This window comes from Triturus cristatus, chromosome 6, assembly GCF_964204655.1.
Source record: "Triturus cristatus chromosome 6, aTriCri1.1, whole genome shotgun sequence".
NCBI lineage: Eukaryota > Metazoa > Chordata > Amphibia > Caudata > Salamandridae > Triturus > Triturus cristatus.
Genome location: NC_140589.1, coordinates 1,896,344,756 through 1,896,365,969, shown reverse-complemented (window position 1 = coordinate 1,896,365,969; position 21,214 = coordinate 1,896,344,756). Strand labels below are relative to the sequence as shown.

Genomic DNA, 21,214 nt, shown 5'->3' with positions numbered 1-21,214 from the left:
GTACTCTGAAAGACTCAGCAGCACAGGTGGTGGTTCTGCAACTCCCTCGAGACCTGCACTGTCTTCTCACCGAGTTTGAGTCCAGTATCCCTCGTCGGAACGACTGGAACACAACCCCTGTGCACTGCGTTGACTTGTTGTTGCAAAGGCTTGTTGGCTCCTCCTCAGAGATCTTCGGGCTCTAAGAAGCTCCAACCTCAAGCATCCCCTGCAGCCAAGCTCTTCATCCTCAGCACAACTCTTGCGCCATAGGCCATAATCTTTAGTTAGCTGCTTGAGGTACTCTTGCGACTGCTGTGCCTCCGGCCTGTGGGTCTTCTTGAGGGTCTTCTTTGACTCCAGTGGGCTCCCCTGATTGCTCAGAGCCTACTCCGACTCCCCTGCTTATGGTGAGTCACCTGGACCTTGCTGGTCCCGACACTGGTCCTTTTTTCGCTTGCCATGTTGTTTGCAGTTGCTAAGACTTGTTGGTGTTCCGGATGGACACCGACCTCTCAACTCTCGACATCTGACGTGGGACAGCTTGTGAATGGCTCATTGTCTTCCACAGAGTGCACATAGCTGCAGCTCCAAGGTCACCATCAACTCTCCTGCAACACCAGACATCGGTCGGCATTCGTCTTCCGTGCCTCCTGGTCACTCCTGAGTTGCATAGACTCTGTCCCTTCTGCTTGCAGGTACTTCTCATCATGAATCCATTTTTGGGTTCCACCGGACACTTTCACCTTCTTCGCCAGCGGAATCATACCAAAGTCCTCCATTGAGTTAGACGGCGGTTTTCGACACCACTTCGCACCTATGCACCAGCCTTCCCTGGTGTAGGTATCCTGGTTCCTAGGGTATCCACAGGCGGGGTGGCTCTCCAACCTTCTGTCTTCCACTGGGTTTCTTCAGGGTCCACTGGGAAGGGTCCTTCTTTAAAATTGCAACCGCGACTTACCCATTGACTCGAATTGAGCATGCAGTTGTGATCCCACTCTACACACGGCCTCCGTTTGGTTTCCTCGTTATTTACCTCAGGTGGTTCCTTGGGTCCCCTGCACTTCTACCTCTGCTGGTTATAGTCTTGACTAGAGTTAATCCAGATTCAATAAGGAAAGGGGCCTATACGAGCCACACTGAGAAGGGTCCTTACCCGGTTTAGGAAGTAAAATAATCACGGCCTCTCTAAAAGTGGGAGGAAGAACGTGTTTTTCCAACGCTTCTGCGTAAACCTCTATCAATCGGGGGACTAGAATGTCTTTGTATGCCTTGTAAAAATCTGCCGTAAACACATCTAGACCTGGAGCAGAGGAACCCCGTAATGCATCGATGGGTTCCACAACATTTTCTTGTGATATAGGAATGTCCAGGAAGTCCTGCATATGTTCCTCAAGGTAAACCAGTGCAATTTCGGATAAATAGTCTTCCTGTGCGCTAAGGTCTCCGTCTATTCTGGAACTGTATAGGGATTTAAAATGAGTCAAGAATGTGTTACTTATCTTTGGGGTAGAATATACTGACTGACCAGCTGAGGTTTTGATTTCAGTTATGTATGGTCTGCTATAAGGGGGGCGGAGTATATGTGCTAGAATTCTACCAGGACGTTCGCCCTCACCATATCTCCTGGCCGTGTGATATTTACCCAAGAACAATAATTCCCTGTCTGCTGTATCCCGGAATTCCACTAATAGAGCCAGGCGCCGATTTTCCGCCTCTGCGGAGGCGTTCTCAAGCATCTCTGCGTCCAGTGCCAATATGTCCTTCTCGATGCGCGCTAGGGAGTTACGCAAGTCTTTTAGGACACCTGAATTTTTGGCAATACAAACCCCACGAATATACGCTTTAAAACCTTCCCATAGGACCGCCCATGTATCTACCGACCCGGTGTTAATGTCAAAGTAGTCCCCTATGGCAACCCTGACTTCTTCAAGGAACACCTGGTCTTGAAGTGCCTTACTCGGGAATCTCCACTGTCGTTCGAATCCCCCAGGTCGCAGAATAGCGAGCCTCAGTACCACGGGGGGAATGATCCGAATAGGTCCGTGGTAGTGTGTCAAGCGCCCGGAACCAACCCGCTATTCCAGGTGAAAACAACCAATAATCGATTCTAGTCCAGGTGTTATGATAGCCAGAATAGTGTGTATATGAAGTAGCAACCGAACTGTGTGTACGCTCAACGTCTACTAAAGAGAATTGCTGGCAAATGTCTAGTAATGCAAGGCGAGAACGGGTTTTGGTGTCCGGAGAGGAGGATGTACTGTCCCTAATGGGATCTAACAACAAATTGAAATCACCTCCCATAATAATTAAGCAGGGATTTAATGTCAATAAGTGTACCTGTAAAGAATGGAAGAACTCTGGGGAGTCTACATTGGGACCATAGATGCCTATTACTGCAACAAAATGACCCATTAGAGTGCCCATAACAAACAAGAAATGGCCTTCGCTATCCTCAATCACTCTACCCGGGGAAAAGGGGATCCTTTTGTGGATAAGTATGGTGACCCCCCTAGCGTAACTACTATAGTTCGAGAAATACCTGTGCGCTCCCCAGCTTGCGGCCACTGGGGAATTGTCTGATTTGGACAAGTGCGTTTCCTGCAGGCAGGCAATATCGATGTTATGACGTAGTAAGTAGTTGATCACCTGGCGTCTTTTATGGGTGTTATTTAGGCCCCTGACATTCCATGACATAAGGGATAACCCGGAAGGTCCAGGCAAGTTACCTAACTGTGCCATACTAGGACTAGGACATTAAATCTGTGTGTAAATAAGCTAACCAAACACCTTGTGACAATGACTTGTGTATCTATTACCTGAAAATATTGAACATAATGTAAGCATCCCCCCACCACCCAGACTCACCCTTTCCCTAGTGAGGTAAAACCATGCCAATCGGAACATCTGGCGGTGCCAGTAGTATGCAAATCTAGAAATGGAAATAGCAAACCAACACCGCAATTTCTGGAAAAACAGAAACCAAAAGCAGGTGTACACCTTGAGGTGTGGCAACGCCACGCCGGCCGGACATTCAAATTACAACTTCAATGAATGAGATGAACCATATAACTATAGCATCAGTCCCAGAAAGCCCATACATTACTGTCACATTATCCAGCCCCTGAACTGGAAAAGAGTTCCATGCTGGCTTCAGAGCCGCTTCGAGGAGGAGACAAAACTCTCGCTGCTGCCGCCGACCCGTTGCGGTCGTTTTTGTAATTGTGACAGAACTCTTGCGCTTCATTTGGAGTGTCAAATATACGAGAATGGCCTCCCACATCAACCTTAAGCCTGGCCGGATATAGCATTCCATACCGCAGCCCTAGATTTCTCAAGGCAGCCTTTTCTCCATTAAATTTGCGGCACGCGTCCTGTACCATCACAGTAAAGTCTGGAAAGAAGGATAATTTAGACCCTTGCCACTGCACTTCACCACGTTCACGGCCGGCGCGCAAAATGGAGTCTCGATCCCTGAAGTTCATAATTCTTGCAATGATGGGTCTCGGAGGCAGACCAGGATTGGGGTGGGGGCCCAATGATCTGTGGGCACGTTCTACTACAAACCCCGGAGTGAAGGACTCCCTGCCAAATAGATCAGATAGCAACTGTTCAATGAAGACATGCATGCGGCCAGCCGTGGCCGTCTCCGGGACGCCTAGAATGCGCACGTTGTTGGGCCGACTGCGCGCTTCGAGGTCCTCGTTCTTAATCACCACCTCCTTCAAGATTCGTTCCACTCTGTCCAGTCGCTTCTGGGATTGTGCCGCGCCATCCTCCACATCGGATATCCTAGCCTCCACCACGTGCAACCGTCGGTCATGTGCCTGAACCTTAGCACCCCTGTCTTCTAGGCTTTTATCCAGTGCGTCAAACCTGCGGTCCAGGGCCCGAAATCCTGCTCTCATTTCCTGGAGCATAGCAGCTGACAGTGACTGAGGGACCTCCGCATATTCGGGTCCGTGTGCACCATCCGCCATTTCGGTGGTGTCTTCGGCCGCGTTGTCTGCAACTTTCCCAAAGGGTAAAGTCCTTTGCTTGGGATCTTTACGGCCCATGCCGCAGGGTGGTAAAGGGGCACTACCAGGGGAGGACAGGCAGAGCTGGCGTGTAAGCACAACCAGATCAGCAGCAGCTGCTTTTGCAGCAGCTTTGGCAAAGGCCTATAAAGATCATGCAAGACGTGGGGTGACCTGAAGATCTGTGGCCTTGTGGAATTGAGCCACTCATGTCATTGGGGGGAGGAAAGAGCCAGATGTTGAAAGCCACAATGGAGGGTGAATGGCAGCACTTGAATGGTAAACAGTCCCAGGGTAGTTTGCGAATCGACTGCAGCTGAGTTTGTTGCTGCCTATATCACAAGGGTGAAACAGAAGCAGTACTTCTAACAGGTCTCCAATTAGCCAGGCACAGGGCGACACAACATTTCTAGCTCCTCAGTGTCGACTGTAGCAGCAGATGGGATCCTGGGGCTCCCTCCATAGGCCTCACCCTGCAACCAGCCATGTCGAGCATATCGAGCCTGAGAAGGGGAGGAGGGAGCAGGCGCCACACAGCCGGCCCAGCAGTTGTCTCGGCCTGAGCGCGGATCCGAGAGGGCCACCCCCGCACACCCGCCGCACCCCCCCCGGAGACCGGAAGGCCCTGTCCCCGCCGGGTCGGTTGGCGCTCTAGTCACGCCGCGCCCGCAGACCGGACAAATGCTCACCATAGGGCGGGTATGGGGGGGCCAACCCCACAACCACGAAGAAAGCGGTACCCACATTAGGAGCCGACCGGCAGCTCCCTCTCACCTCGCAGCCCGATCTCCGCAGTCCTCAGCAGGGCCGCAGGCCCGGCTCTCGGCGTGGTCCTGCGCAGCAGCTGGGAACTCCGGTTTAGAACATCGTGGCGGCCTCTGGGAGATGTCGCTGGATTCCGCCTCGCCTTGCAGAATCAGCGGTGGGCTTTCCGCTACATTAACTGCGGCTCTTCATACAAAAAAGGAGCGAATGGCAAGTCTGGCCGGCAGAGCTTCAAACACATGCGGCCATCTTGGACGCTTGCGTGGCCACGCCCCGCAGGGTGCTACACTTACACAAGTGATCACCATATACTAAGCTAGCCTCCTACAGCTTCACTTAGCAAACTAGTTCTTTCCCACAGCCTTTACATATCTGTCCAATGGCAGGACATTTACCTTGGTGGCCATAACTTCCTGTTACATGTACACATAACTTTGCGTCCTTCTGTCCTTTGCTTTGGCTTACTTTTAACACTCGTGACTGTTTATTCAGGGGACCTCCCACCTCCATGGTGGTAGCTTCTCTTTGTCTGGCAGCCATGAGCACTCGCTCCAGACTAAGAGATTCTCTCAGCATCTGTTGTCTGAATGAATCGGACAAGCATCTGTCAAGAACAGTATTTTATAATGTTTTTATGATCGTTAGCAATTGCGCTTCATAAATCTGGTTGAATCTGCCTTCAATGGCAAAACTCTATTTAATGTGCAATTCTATCTTGTGTGGCAGCAGGGTACCTTTATGAATGGTCAGACCAACAGGTTCTCAGTCAATGACGTGTTGATTCTTTGCTTAGTTTTTGCAGTCTTCAGCGGTTTCACAGCGGCTGAAGCTGCGCTTTGACTCCACATGCATGAAGTGTTGATTCTGTGGTTCGACAGCGACACACATAGTATGCACGAGCAGTCTGCCTGGACCATGGGAGAGCACGGTCTCTCTTCAGGTTACTTATCTCCTATCTCGTCGGAAGTTGTAGTGTCCACCCCAGCCTGGGCACCTGCCAATGACTACGCCTCACACGGAGCTTGATATTACACATCTTTAATCTTCTGCGTGTAACTGCAAACTCAACATTCTAAACCAAGCTTTCATTGCATTCCACACTAACGGCTACATCATAGCTCTAGTCTGGTTGGAGCCAAAGAGGTTCTGTTATAAAAACTCATAAGACACTACAGCAAGGACTGACTTACTTATAAGTCCCTGGTACATGGCACTCAGGGCATGTATTGCAGAGTGTCAACTCAGGGCTTCAGCACTTCACATCCTGTGAGTGACAAGGTACAAAATCACTCCCAGCCTGCCACTGCCGACTGGAAGAACAGTGTTTTCACTACCAGTTAGACTTTGCCATTCACACCAAGGGGAAAGCCACCTTATCCTTTAACACTGTATAGAAGTCAACCCTAAAGAAGGCCTGTAGAGCTCTATGGCACAGAGCTGTATTTTGTTAAGTAAGACATTTTTAATATGTTTTAACAGCAGCACTTCCAAATTGTCATTTTGCTGTGGATCAAGTTTTTAGCCTCATTGGCTAACTCGGGTTTAGCAGTTGGCACCCCAGCCCGGCTAACTCCTGAATTGGACTACCTAACTGGGTAGTGTAAGGTATCAAATTAATTGTGGCATTAAACCCGACCGGATGCCCAGGTCTAATTTAATACAACTATTAAAGTTAAGCAACTTTTAGAAAGTTGCCACTCTTTACTCCAGATAGCACAGAGGCCTTGCAAAGTCCAAGGCACACAGACAGCTTTCTGACTGCCTGGGGAGATGTGTGAACGACTCCTAAGCAAATAAAAAAAGGCAGCAGCAAGATTCTTTTGTATTTATCTTTAATCTTTCTGTATTGTATGATTGAATCATGTTTATGGTTTTAATTGACTAATAAACTAAACATTACTATAAAATGCCAGCGCACGGCCGAGGCCAGTAGCAGCATGGAAAAGAGAGAACTGCCCCAGCGAGTGGGGCGGAAGCGCTGGACTGCGGAGACGCCGGCGGCCTGCACTGACCTTGTGACACAATCGCTGCTAAACACAGGGCGTCTGTGGGCAGGACGGTGAATCCGCTGTTCGGGGTGTGACAGCCGCCTTGGAGCCAGATGGACAACGTCTGATGCGCTGGCCGGACGAAGCCACGCTGCTTATCCCCTGAAGGTGGGGCCACAACTGCTGAGGTACCGTGAAGGCGCTGCGGTTCAGATGGCACAAAGATTTCACCCCAGTGAAGAAGAAACTACAGACCCTGGGACTCAAATATGCTCTGATGTATCCAGCTCATCCAAGAGGGGACCACGACCATCGCCAAACTATACTTCCCTCCACCAAGGCAGCTATGGACTTCATTAGCCCTACGGAGGGCAGATGGCATCTCGCGCCCCCTACAAGGGTAAAGCCTACTGGGAATAAATGCGTTATACTATATGTTTCTGTCCCCCTGGACCAGAATGTTTTGTACCATCAAATTGTATTTGGGTAGTGTACTGGGCATGACTTCTGCAAGTTGACGGCGCTTAACTGGGTGGGGGCTAGGGTATGTTAATGAGACTGACTGCATACAACCTCACACAGATGGGCTGCTCACCATGCGACCCCCACATACATCGTTATAGCATAATGACAATGTCATGTGTGCAGTGACAGGTAAACTTAACCAACTAATGTGGAACGTGCACGGATTGAATAACCCTAGAAAGGTGACGTAGGTATTTGCATACTTGAACCGTCGCCAGGTACATATTGCATCCATAGAAGAAATGCACCTAACCGCGCAGGCGGCGTTTAGCATGAGGACATGACAGGCACACATGAAACAGGCCTCCTCCCACCTCAGAGAGGTCCTCATTCTGGTTCATAGAAGAACCCCCTTTACCACATTGCACTCTGAAACATATGGTATGGGGAGGTATGTCAATGGCAGGAAACATGCGGGGACACAACACTAACCCTAATCAATGTATACGGCCCCCAACACCAACGTTCCCGAATTCTACACCACTCTCTATACCCAGATATACAAGCTACAGCCCTCTACTATTATCTGGGGAGAGATTTAAACTTTCCATTAGACCCAAACATGGACAGATCTACAGGCCCGCCTGGACAGATCAAACCGGCAAGCAGGGCACTTTAGGAAGTTCTGGAGGACTTTTAACTTACAGATGTATGGTGTATTCGGCACCCAGAGAGCCGAGAAGGCACGCTCGTCTCAACGGCACACATTTTGTGGTTACGACTGGATTGCTGGCTGGTGACCAGGGAGGCTAGCACATGGGTGCAAGATATAGGTCACCTACCCAGGACACTGTTGGACCACTTGCTCGCTGTGCCACTGGATTCAAGCTAGCCTGGCTGATGAGGAGTGAGACCCCGAAACCGGTCCCAGGATTCTGGTTTCCTGTCTAGGGAGGACCAGGCCTGGCAGTTCGGACTGGACTGTTCTCATGGGAAGCAGGAGCAAGATTTATTTGCATATGGCTGGGTCGAAACTGGAATGGCAGGGTGTCCAAATAAATTAATTAAATAAATAAAAAGAAGAATCAATGGATTTAGGCCCAGAACTCGGTACTGGGGTGAATGTTTGACATTGTTTCAGCCTTGCGTCTATCAATTGTTCTTTTTGCATTTGTCGCCCCAAGTGAGAAGGGTATGCCCAAACGTAGGTCCCGTGCTCACCAAGCCACTGGAGTCAATCTGGCCTGGCTGATGACGGGGTAACACCCTGAAACCGATCCCAGGATGCTTGTTTCCAGTCCAGGGAGTACCTCACCTGGCAGTTCGGGCTGGGCTGTTCCCATTGGGAGAGGAGTCAAAACTGATTTTCATATGGCTGGGTCTAAACTGGAATGGCATGGTGTGCAAAAATACTATGAATTTAGGCCCAGATCTCTGTACTAGGGGGTGAATGTTTGAGATTGTTTCAGCATTATGTCCATCAATTCTTTATGCAAGTTCTGATACAAGGCACCTGCTTTCCAAGAAGAAAAGTTAAAAAGATTGCAAAATGTTTTTCCCAAAAGTCTTCAAAGATGGAGATGGAGTACGGGGAGGACTTGGCCACCTTGTCAACATTGAGGATCAATAAGCTAAGAGCACTGTGAAGGGAGCGGAACATTTTCCAGGTCCTTCTGCCAAGAAGGAGGAGCTGGAGAAAGCCCTGAGACTGCCTTTTCCGGTTCCAGGTCAGAGCGCACGGACGGCGGACAGAGTGAGGAGTCTGAACAGGTTCTTGGATCACCGCGGCCTCTTGGACTGCCGCAGTGGGTTTCTTTTCACCTGGTTCATGGCTCCTGACATGACTCCTGCTAGCTGCAAACAGCAGGTATCCACGAGTGCAGCCGACAACGACAGCAAACACCCCTGCAAATACCCCTGCGACCACCCGACCCTCCTCGTCTGACAGTAGGCTTGCAAGGCGCGCAAGGTGAGCGAGCGAGCGTCGCACCGTGTTGCCCACTGATTACGGTGCTGCCTAGGGCCGCATTCGGCTGCCCTACAAGTCCTGCCCTGCCCTCATGTAGCATTAGGGAGGTCCTGTACCGCATTGCCGGGCAGCGGTTACGGGCACGGTGGGGTGCAACTGGTGGACTGTGTGACAACAAGTGAGCAAGTGTGCAAAAACTGCAAAGAAAACGCTAAAAGTGAAGCAGCCATCAGCCCTCAGCCATAGCCACAGCCTACAGCACGTAATAGCGTGTAACAGCTCAACAGCCCAACAAAGAGCCCAGGAGGCCAACAGGTCAGCAGGCCAAACAGAGGTCGGCGTTTGGGCGTTTGGAGCGTTTGGGGGCATTGAAGGAAATTTTGGGGTTTGTGTTCCGGAGCCCGACAGCCACTACAGCCACTATACGAAAGGTAAGTAGAGAGGGGAGCAAGAGCGGAGAGCGTGGCCGTCTTTATAGGCGGCTGCGGAGTGTTGAGCCCAGCAGACTGCAGAAGCAGCACAACTAATCTGGGTGCGGCTTGCAATCTGCTTGAGTGCCCTGCTCCTGCTTGCCCTTGGAGTTCTTATTGTGACTTTCTCCACAAAACACCCACACTACCGTCCCCCCCACCTTCACTTTTACCTTCACACAGTCAATTTTGTAGCTTAGGAACGGGTGCAGCAGCTCAGCCACCAGGCAATTTTATGAACATTGCCGCAAGTGCCGAACCGCAAATTAAGAAGCAAAGGAAGTGTAAAGGAAGTATAAAGGGAGAGTGAGTGGAGGGTGGAGCCTCTAGGGTACTCTCAAGATATGCGATCTGAGAGAACTAGAACCGAGGTCAAGACGAAGAAAAAAGCTTGCCAGAACAGCAGGAGAATCAGCAAAAGAGTCCTTGTTTCATCTACAGAAGAATTTTTAAAAGGTACTGTTTGCGGGTCTACCCAACACCGTAGCTGGCCCGCGACACCGCGGTCAGCCAGAAATGTTTGGACTTGTTTGCTCACGACGCCGTGATAGCCCCGGACAGAGCTATCGACATTAAGGAACTGTTTTTAAAGCTTATTTTGACAACTGTCAATTTTTAGGTACTGTATTGTGGATTTTCATCGTTTTTGGACTTGTTATATTCGCTATTTTTCTAAACTGGTGTGGTGTCCTTTTGTAGTGCTTACACCGTTTTACTGTGGGTTATGTGCAAATGCTTTACACACTGCCTCTAAGATAAGCCTGACTGCTCATGCCAAGCTACCAAGGGGGTGAGCAGGGGTTATTTTAGGAGTGTAACTCCCTTATCCTGACTAGGAAGAAGGGTCCCATTTGAACAAAGGTGCAAGCCCTTGCCAACTAGAGACCCCCATTTCTAACATTGGTTGTCAGCGGTGAGGATAGGACTTGCGTTTGCACTTGACTTACAGTGATTGGTGTGCACTACTATCATATCGCAGACCATTACGTGCCACATACTAGTTCTTTTTCTTTTTGGCATATTTTTGATCTCACCAGTTTAAACTTGCTGCTTCATCATGCCGGAATCAAGAGCATCATCTGTTGCATCCCTGGAAATTGCCTTTGAGGAGGATAGGTTGGAAGCCTACAATGTTAGAGAATTTAAATCAATTTGCAAGAACCTGAAAGTCCAAGTCAGGGGCCTCACTAGGAAGGGCGAGCTATAAAAGGCGCTGAGGGCCAGGGCAGCAGCCAGAGATGCAAGTGGGCAATCTAGTGATCTCAGTGGAAAGGCGGAGGAGCCCATTCCTAGGGTGGATGTGTTTTTTGGGAGGGGAGAACCCTCCAGGCCAGGCATCAGTAGCCTGTCCCCAGAGGAGCTGGAGGACAGGCGGGAAGCAAGGAAGTTCGAGATGGAAAAACTCAGGATAAAAAGTGAGAGAGAAGACAAAAGAATAGCCATGGAGGAAAGGAAGATGCTCTTAGACCATGAGCGAGGACTTAAGGAGCTGAAGCTAAGAAGTAGGCCCGGCTCAGATGGTGGCAGCAATTTGTCAAGACAGGCAGACAGAATTGTACACATCCCTAAGAATGTAGGCAAGGAATTCAAGAAGGGGGATGACATACAAAGGTGGTTTCAAGGGTACGAGGCAACAATCCACATGAATGGGGTCCCTGAGGAGAATTGGGGAGCAGGATTGTGGCCTCTCTTCCCAGAAGAAGCATGGGGTACTTTAATAGCTTTGGGTAAGGAGTACCACCTCACCTATCCAGACATGAAGGACGCCCTTCTCACTAAGTATGGTCTCACTCCTGAAAAATACAGGGATCAGTTCGGTCCGGTAAGAAGTCTGATGCCAACACTTGGTTGCAATGTGTGGATGTGTTTTGCCGGTCACTGGATGGCTGGGTGAAGGGCAGTAATATGACAGATTTTCAGGGGCTCTACAATTTGATTGCATGGGAGCACTTGTCTAGTCTATGTTTTGCAGATCTGCACCAGCACCTAGTTGATAGTAGGCTGACTGACCCGAGGAAGCTTGCTATGGAGGTGTACCACTGGGTGAGTACCAGGGTCCACAAGAAAACATTTGGGGGAGACTCAGACAAAGGTGATCAGGGTCCCTAGCAGAAAAGTGGGGGGGGACAAGGGTAAAGCACAGGAGTTTCCTAAAGGGCCCCAAACTAACACCCAGGGTAAAGGTTCCCATCCCCCTGGAGATAAGAAACAAGGACTCTCGTCAGGAAAGCCTGCTGAGACCGACCCCCGCAAGTGTTTTGCATGTGACCAGGTGGGGCACATGAAGGGGGACTCCAGGTGCTCAAAGGGGGCTCAGCCACCCACAGGTGGGCAGTCCAAAGTGTTGGCTAGTGTAGCGCTTGGGGAGGAGGAGGAGGAGTACCCACAGGAGGGTGGGTACCCCGCAGAAATGACCCTTGTCTCACTAGGGGGACAGTGAGATGGTTCCAGGAAACCTGGTGCCCCCTAACACAAAAAAATACAGCACCTGGGTGACCATCAATGGGGAAAGGATAAAGGCTGTCAGAGACACTGGAGCCAGTGTGACATCAGTCCGGTGTCATCTGGTCTCTGAGAAGCAGGTAGTCCCAGGGGCATTCCACCAAGTAATTGCGGTAGACAATTCAGATCGCCAGTGTCTGGGTGCACAGGTTCCCTTCGAGTGGGGGGGGGGAGGTCTCAGGCCTTTGAGGGTGGTTGTGAGACCTTCCATGCCTATAGATGGTCTACTAGGTAACGACCTGGAGCAGTCCTTGTGGAAAGATGTTGAGCTCAGGTCTCACTTGGAGATTCTTAGGTTGCCAGAGTGGGCATGCGTGTCCACTTGGTCAATGGTGGCCAGAGAGGGTGGTCATGAGGACTTGGAGCCTGAAACAGTGGCCCAAGTTCCTGCCAAGAGAAAGGGCAAGGGGAGTGGGAAACTGGCCCCTGAAGTTCCCATGGACCGGAAGGAGGCGGACCTTGAGGGGGACGCCCCGGTGCCTACAGGGGAGCAGGTAGCTGAACTGGGGGACATCTCTGAGCTGACCCATTGGCAGCAAGAAGGGGGTCTCACCAGGGAGGAATTCTGCAAGGAGCAGAAAGAGTGCCCTTCTCTAGCGGGTCTGCGGCGGCAGGCTGCAGACCAGGCAGCTGATGATCAGTCCGGATCACATTGGATCTGCTGGGAGAATTATCACCTGTATAGTGAGCCTACGGTTGCTGAGCCTGGGTCATGCCAGTGTGCTAGTGGTACCCCAGCGTTTCAGGACCTTCCTACTGGGTCTGGCTCATGACAAGCCTTTGGCAGGACATTTGGGGCAGGACAAGACCTTTGACAGGCTTGTCACCCACTTCTTCTGGCCCCAAATGCAAAGGCAGTCAAATCAACATTGCCGGTGTTGCCAAACTTGCCAGGCAAGTGGTAAGAGTGGGAGGAAGGTCAAAGCTCCCCTCCAACTGTTTCCAGTTGTTGGAACACCATTTGAAAGGGTAGGGATGGACATTTTGGGGCCACTGGATCCCAAGACTGCCATGGGCAACAGGTACATCCTGGTCTTGGTGGACTATGCCACTTGGTACCCAGAGGCAATCCCTCTCAGGACAACAACGGTACTAGTGGTGGGCCTGGCGTTAATGGGGATCTTTTCCCGAGTGGGATTCCCCACAGAGGTGGTTTCTGACAGGGGGACCAACTTCATATCTAAGTATATGACATCCCTGTGGAAGGAGTGTGGTGTGACTTACAAGTTCACCACTCCTTACCACCCACAAGGTAACGGTCTGGTAGAGAGATTCAACCAGACCTTGAAGGGCATGATTAAGGGTCTAACAGAACCCATGAGGCTTAAGTGGGACGTCTTCTTGCCCTGCCTTCTCTTTGCATACAGGGAGGTACCACAGAAGTCTCTTGGATTCAGCCACTTTGAGCTCCTGTATTGGCACCCTGTGAGAGGACCTCTTGGTGAAGGAAGGCTGGGAGGCAGCTCCCAGGAAAACTCCCCAGGATGTATTTAGGTACATGCTGGCCTTCCGAAACCAAACTGCCCGCTTCAGTAAACTCGCTCAGGCGAACCTGGAAGCAAGTCAGGAAGAAATGAAGTGGTATGACCAGAATGCCACTCTGGTCGAATTTTAACCTGGACAAAAGTATGGGTCATGGCCCCCGTGGAACCTTGTGCCTTGCAGGACAAGTGGACTGTGCCATTTGAGGTGGTGGAGCGCAAAAGTGATATCACCTACCTGGTGGATTTGCAGGCTCCCAGGAACCCTTTGAGGGTCCTCCACGTGAATTGCCTCAAACCCCACTTCGAGAGGTCCGAATTGAGCATGCTCTTGGCGACAGATAACGGGGTGGAAGAGGAGAGTGAGCCTCTCCCTGACCTCCTGTCTGCCAAGGAAGGTGATGTGCCAGTGTAAGGTGTGATCCTCTCCCCTACACTGACCGCAGAGCAGCAGAGCGACTGTCACCGGTTGTTGTGACAATTTGCCCCACTGTTCTCCCTGACTCCCGGTGTTACTCACTGGTGTACCCATGATGTGGACACTGGTGACAGTCCGCCTGTGAAGCACAAGATTTATAGGTTGACTGACCGCGTCAAGGCCAGCATCAAAGAGGAGGTCTCTAAGATGTTGGCGTTAGGGGTGGTCGAGCCTCTCAGCTGTGCCAGCCCAGTGGTCTTGGGCCCAAAGGCTGATGCACCCGGTGCCACTCCAGAACTGCAGTTTTGTGTGGACTACCGTGGGCTCAATGTCGTCACCAGGACTGACGCACACCCGATCCCCAGAGCTGATGAGCTCTTTGATAGGTTGGGAGCTGCCAAGTTCCTCAGCACGTTTGATTTAATGTTTGGGTAGTGGCAGATTGACTTAACTGATGGGGCCAAGGAGAGGTCAGCATTTTTAACCCCAGAAGGACATTGCCAGTTCCGGGTGATGCCCTTTGGGTTGAAGAATGCCCCTGCCATCTTTCAGAGGTTGGTCAACCAGGTGTTGGCTGGGCTGTAAGCTTTCAGTGCCGCCTACCTGGATGAAATTGCAGTGTTCAGTTCTAGCTGGGAAGAACACTTGCAGCACCTCGGTGAAGTGTTGAAGGCGCTGCAGAGGGCAGGCCTCACGATCAAGGTCAGTAAGTGCCATATTGGGCAGGGTTCTGTGGTGCACTTGGGACACCAGGTAGGAAGCGGCCAGGTGGCGACCCTACAACCCAAGATTGACACGATTTTGGTTTGGGAGCTCCCCCAAGACCTAGACAGAGTTAAGGGCCATTTTAGGACTCACCGGGTACTACCGGAGATTCGTTAAGGGTTATGGCACCATTGTTGCCCCCTTAACCGAGCTGACTTCCAGGAAGCAGCCCAAGAAGGTGATCTGGACTGAGTCCTGCCAGAAGGCTTTTGATGCACTGAAGGCCACCATGTGCACGGCACCCATGCTCAAGGCACCTGACTTCTCCAAGGAATTTGTCATGCAGACTGACTCTTCAGAGCATGGTGTGGGGGCAGTGCACTCAGAGCTGAACGAAGAGGGCCTAGACCAGCCTGTAGTCTTCCTTAGCTGGAGACTACTCCCCAGGGAACAGAGGTGGAGTGCCATAGAAAGGGAAGCTTTTGCTGTGGTCTGGGCACTGAAGAAGCTGAGGCCCTACCTGTTTGGGACTCACTTCCAAGTTCAGACAGACCACAGGCCTCAGGTAGTTAATGCAAATGAGGGGTGAGAATCCAAAATTGCTGAGGTGGTCCATCTCCCTACAGGGAATGAACTTTATGGTGGAACACCGTCCTGGCACAGCACAAGCCAATGCAGATGATCTGTCCAGGTTCTTCTGCCTTAGTGAAGAGAACTCCCAGGAGGTTGGGTAGTTCTCTCTACTTTCAGCTGGAGGGGACATGTGTTAGACTTGGCATCTTTTGGTGTGTTTCCCCTGAGTTTTTGCTTTCTGCCCTCCCGGTTTTGACTCTGTTTGTGCTGACGTAGTGTTTCTGCGCACTTTTCTCACTGCTGATCAGTGGTAAAGTGCAAGAGCTCCTGTTGTAAATTGTGTTATGGATTGGTGTTTCCATGATTGGATATTTGATGTACTCGTTAGTCCCTAGTAAAGTGCACTGTGTGTGCCAGGGCCAGTAAATCAATTGCTACTCAAAGGGCCTGGTCTACCTCAGACAATGCTGTCTCCACCCCCTGCCAGGAAATCACACCAGAGAAGGCAGAACTGGTTCTGGCTGGGAACAGACACTCTCTGCCTAAGAGATCAAAGGATTTTGGGATATAAATATTGGGGCCCTGACCCCTGAACTTTAGAACTCTTTTGGATCAAGAAGACTGCCAAGAAGAAGAGCTGGAGAAGCTGTGAGGAGGACTACCACTTTGCTGTGTGCTTTGCTGTGTTTGCCTACAGTTGCTGCTTCTGTCTTGGGCAGTGAAAGGACTGGACTGAACTGTCTGCAATCTGCTTTGTGAGTTTCTCCAAGGGCTTGAGGTAGAGCTTGCCCCCTGTTCAATAAGTCTCAGGACCAGCAAAGACTTCAAGCTCTTCTGCCCTCAGCACTGGGGACTGTGTGTTTTGTGCTGCAACAGAAGAAAAGCAACCTGACGACGTCTACGACGCCGCTGACGACTTTGTGTCCTGAAGGCACCTCAGGGGGCCCCGCCGCAAGTCCGCACCGTGAGCCTGGTCTCACCGATGCTGCCTATTGATGCCGCCACCGAGCCGCTGCTTGCACCGTAACCTGTGGGCACCGCACTCCGCACCGCCTCACTTCATGACGACGCCTTGGTATCCCCGGACGACGCTCCATGCTGAAATCGACGCTGCTGCTTGCACCGTGGTCCGAGGGCACCGCCCGTAAAGTTGCACGACGCACCGCCCTCATCCCACACCGCAGCCTTGGCCTAACGACGCCGGTACCATCGACTCCAGTTCGTCAGCTGACGACAGCACTTCAGCAATGACGCGTACCACCTTCATCTCGCACCACGACTCTGGTCTTTCCAATGATGCCATCTGATGCCGCCACGAGCCGCAGCTCGCACCGCGACCTGAGGGCACCGCACGCCACACTTCGCACCGCAGCACTCGAAGCCTGCCGACGCCAGCGCTCCTGACTCCAACAGAGAGGAGGTCGACCTGCAACGTGTGTGACTTTGAGAGCCCCGACGACTCCTGCACCGAGCTCCGGAACCGTTGCAACAAGAGGTTGCCGTCCCCAGCATTTCTAAAAGGTACTGTTTGCGGGCCTTCCCGACACCGTAGCTGGCCCGCGACGCTGCGATCAGCCAGAACTGTTTGCGCTTGTGTGAGGGAGAGATGTACCCGGAGCCCCACCCCTTACCTGATGCCATATCCTCAGTGGCCAAGACGACACCTGGGGCTGCTATAGCCGAGCGAGGGACACAAAGGGTTAATCCTTCAACCCGCTCCGTGCAGGTCAGTGCAGAGATCGCCTTCCCGAAGATCCAATGGGGAATGAGAGGCGGCCTTGAAGAGAGGGAGAGTCAGCGTGACGAGGAGAGACCGGAAGAGGAGCAATGCACAGAAGACGCCGACAAGCAGCAGGAAGCCGCATCACAGCCACGGGAGGCGGATGATGGAGGATCCATACATCGCCTTCTACCGGGAATATCCTGAAGACGACGTTCCCGAGAGGTGGCCCGAGGAGTGGTGGACCCCCTCCCAGGAGAGTCGATAATCCTCCGCCGCGACTCAGGAGAGCTGCTGCCTCTGTGGTGAGTCCCAAGACAAGGAACGGGGGAGGAGAGAAGTAACTGACGCTTTTGTTTTTTTGTTTTATTTGTTTTTCTGAAAGTAATTTTGTCCTTCCCGATCCAAGAGGCAGTGGGGCCCGGGGCATGACTGAAATCGGGAGGGGGCAAAGATACATGCACCCAGGAGAAGAACAACGCTTTAGCTTATTTTATTTTAGTATCTTATTTCCTGAGTTTTTAGGAAAAATGCTGTAAGCCGCTCTGTGTGATAACAGGAATAGAGGAATAGCCGTGTTTCTAGAACTAAATCGTCTCTCTCTTCACTTGTTTTCTCTTTTTTTTTTTTTTTTTGCTAATAATCACCAAGTAGAGACTGTGCCAATATAGAGACGTGAGCACTAGCAACTTTTGTCCCTTCCCACTCTATCCACCCTTTTCCTCTTCCCTGTGCGATTCTTGCGCTTTATACGCTTCTGCTCTCGGTGGTGGTGGTGGTCTCTTCTATAAAGAAAAAACAGAAAGAACAGCCATATACTCACCACCTGCTCTTCTGTCTCTACTCTGGTCTCTCCTCTGCGAGCATCCTGGGGCGCGTCCAACACCAGTCTCGAGACCTAAAGAAGAAGAGGAAGAAGAAGTTTGTGAAAACGGCCGCAATAAAGAATAAAAGGAAAAAAGAAACACATGCAACTACAGAACTTTAATCAGGAACAGGCAATCGCTCTGAAGACATCACCAAGCACCCCAGAAACAAGAAGACAGAAAAAGAGAGGAAAGAAAGATTGTAGAGTGGGGAAGAATTGACTCCATTGTTATTTATTTTCTTTTCTGTTAAAAGAAAAATTCCAATGAACAGCCACAATTGAGCCCATAGCCCGGCCTCCTAGATTTTGTTTCCAACCCTCCCTCCGACAGCTTGTTTGCTCACGACGCCGTGATAGCCCGGGACAGAGGTATCGACATCAAGAAACTGTTTTCAAAGCTTATTTTGACAACTGTCGATTTTTAGGTACTGTATTGTGGATTTTTATTGTTTTTGGTGTTGTCTTAAAGTATATAAAAATATTGGCTATTTTTCTAAACTGGTGTGGTGTCCTTTTGTAGTGCTTACATTGTATTACTCTGGGTTATGTGCAAATGCTTTACACACTGCCACTAAGATAAGCCTGACTGCTCGTGTCAAGCTACCAAGGAGGTGAGCAGGGGTTATTTTAGGAGTGTAACTCCCTTATCCTGACTGGGAAGAAGGGTCCCCATTTGGACAAATGTGCAAGCCCTTGTCAACTAGAGACCCCCATTTCTAACAATCATCACAAGACTCTCTCAATGATTTGCCACATAACAATGAGGAAAAGTTTTTAATTATATGTAACGTATATATTCACCCAGCATCAAAGGCAAAACAGGAGAAAATCATGACCCTTAAAGTGCTGCTCAATTCATTGCAATCTCCTTTTCCGCAGGCAGGTATTGTGCTGTCAGGCGACTTCAATATGTTCTTACTTCAAGTGGACCAAGAACAAGAGAAACAACAAATTAAATTTAAAGGGAAAAGGATTCCCCCAGTAATGACAAATTATCACAAAAAAGATCACCATGGCCAACTTTGCGCTTCAATATTAGCCAACATAGGGATAATAACTTTAAACTGTCGTCTTCCGCAATATCAACCAGCGATACCAACCAGAATATCTTAAGCAGGCACACTCTGTCCTAGACTACACAATAGTGGATATCAAGCTATTACAAATGATCTCTAGCTATCAAATAATTCATAGACTAGAGAGTGATCACAGTCAATTGACTTTCATATCCATATCTCAAGAGCGGCTGAAAGCAATGATTTGTCGGAAGTCCCCAGTCCGTAAAATCTAAAAAGGCTAGCGTGGAATGGCAAAAATGCCTGTTAATTAATGAATTATTAAAAAATTTACCAGTGACCACACAAGAACAAAACTTGAAACAGCCATGGGTAACTTGGAAAAATATGATCATGATGCTGATCTCCAAATTTCCATCACAGAACAGGCTCCACGAAAGCAACCTAAGGATAACAACAATAGAGACTTACAGCTCCTTAGCTGTGAAAAAAAGGCATTCAATCGAGAAATGAGAAAACTACTTGGAAACACCCTAATAACGAGCAAAGTGGCAAAGCAGCAAATCCATCAGTTGAGGCAGAAATATAAAAAAGAAGTTTGGATGGTAAAGAAATCACAACAAACTGAAATTTGGTTAAAATTACTGGAAACAAGTCAATCAAATAACAACAAAAAGTTCTGGGTGGAAATAAATAACATAGCAAATGGATCTTTCCGTCAACATAACGCAAATATTCTAGATGCAGACTGGATAGCCCATCTAGCCAAAAATAATATGAACAAAAAACACCAAATATCCAGCTACGAATACAGATCACAACGCACAGCAGCAACCAAAAAAAGATCACCCAGAAAATGCGCTTGAGGGAAATTGGATTCAAATCAACCAGGTCGAAATGGTCATAAATAAACTCAGATCTAGCGGAGCCCCAGGCCCAAATGGCTTTCCAAATAGGAATTTTTAAACAAGATAAATCGTTTTGGGCAGAATTTTTCACTCCATTAGTCAACCATGCCTTTCAAACAAACAGCATACCAGTGTCATGGAGAAGTAGCGTTCCACATCCGATATGTAAAGCGGGCACCAGATCGGATCCGGAGAATTAGAGGTTGATCGCCTTAATCGATGTAGAAGCTAAAATATATGCGTCAAATCTCCTGATAGCTCTGGAAAATTGGGTCACTTCTAGTAAGATCATCCCAGTTACACAGATAGGCTTTAGACCTGGTACAAGTACGATGTGTAACCTTCTGGCCTTGAACCTCCTCGTCGAAAAAGCAAAGCAAAAATCAACCAAATTTTGTACCTGCTTTGTCGACCTAAAAACAGTGTTCAACATGGTACCCAGAGAACTTCTGTGGCAAAAGTTGGCAAACATGGGGCTTTCCACCACTGCTACTACGGGCCATCGTCAATTTGTATACATCCACCTGGGTTCAGATAAATCTGAGTAACGGGAAAGAACTACAGCAAGGATTCCAACGCATATCGGTTTAAAGCAGGGATGCGTGCCGGCTCCTAGTCTTTTTAACAACTTCATCGCAGACCTAGACAAGAGGATATCAGAAATCCAAAGTGACCCGCCGAAGATTGCTCACTGCAAAATAAGAAGTTTGCAATATGCAGACAACATCATTTTATGCAGCCAGACGCCAGTGGGCCTACAGCGCTTGATCACAAAGCTGGTGGAATATACTAAGGAGCTTGGCTTGTCTCTTAACTATAACAAAAACAAGGTTATGTGTTTCTCAGCAAACACAGGGCCCAACAGAACAAAATATAAGTGGTATGCAGCCGAGAACAGAATAGAGCAGAGTGCCTCCTATAAATACCTGGGAGTAGTGGTCGATTCAAGGTACACACTTAAAGAACATTTAATCACCAGAAGGGCTCAAGCATGTTAAAATTGAAATTAAAGTGTCCATCAAATTCCCATCTACCAAAAGTCATTGCTGCCAAGTTCCTCCCAACCCTTACTTATGGCTCTGAACTTTTTAGAGGCCAAGATGCCAACTTCCTGAATCTCCAACAATCAGGCCTATTTAAACAAATCTTTCGGATTCCGCAGTTTACATCTCAAGTACAAATCCGCTTGGAATTCGGGCTAATAAATCAACATCTGGTCAGGCATGCAGCAATAATAACAAGCATTTGCAATGCAATAGGTCTCGCATTTACGCGAGTTTGAGCTATTGACATTGCAAATAACAATGCCTTTTAGTTTTGTTTTTGTTTTTAAAACATAAATAAAAGGCTGGGAGCGTAAAAGGCAAC

The 21,214-nt window shown here is 49.5% G+C and overlaps 1 protein-coding gene across 1 annotated transcript in view; it reads right to left on the bottom strand.

The window, feature by feature from the left end:
- The window catches only part of LOC146822346 (uncharacterized), an 88,157-nt gene that overhangs the window by 24,989 nt on the left and 41,954 nt on the right, over positions 1-21,214 (bottom strand). The window contains exons 2-3 of the mRNA XM_085613433.1: positions 18,724-18,840; positions 17,878-17,952 (exon numbers count right to left, since the gene is read on the bottom strand). The gene's annotated coding sequence lies outside the window, so the exon portion shown is untranslated. The remainder of the gene's footprint in view (positions 1-17,877; positions 17,953-18,723; positions 18,841-21,214) is intronic.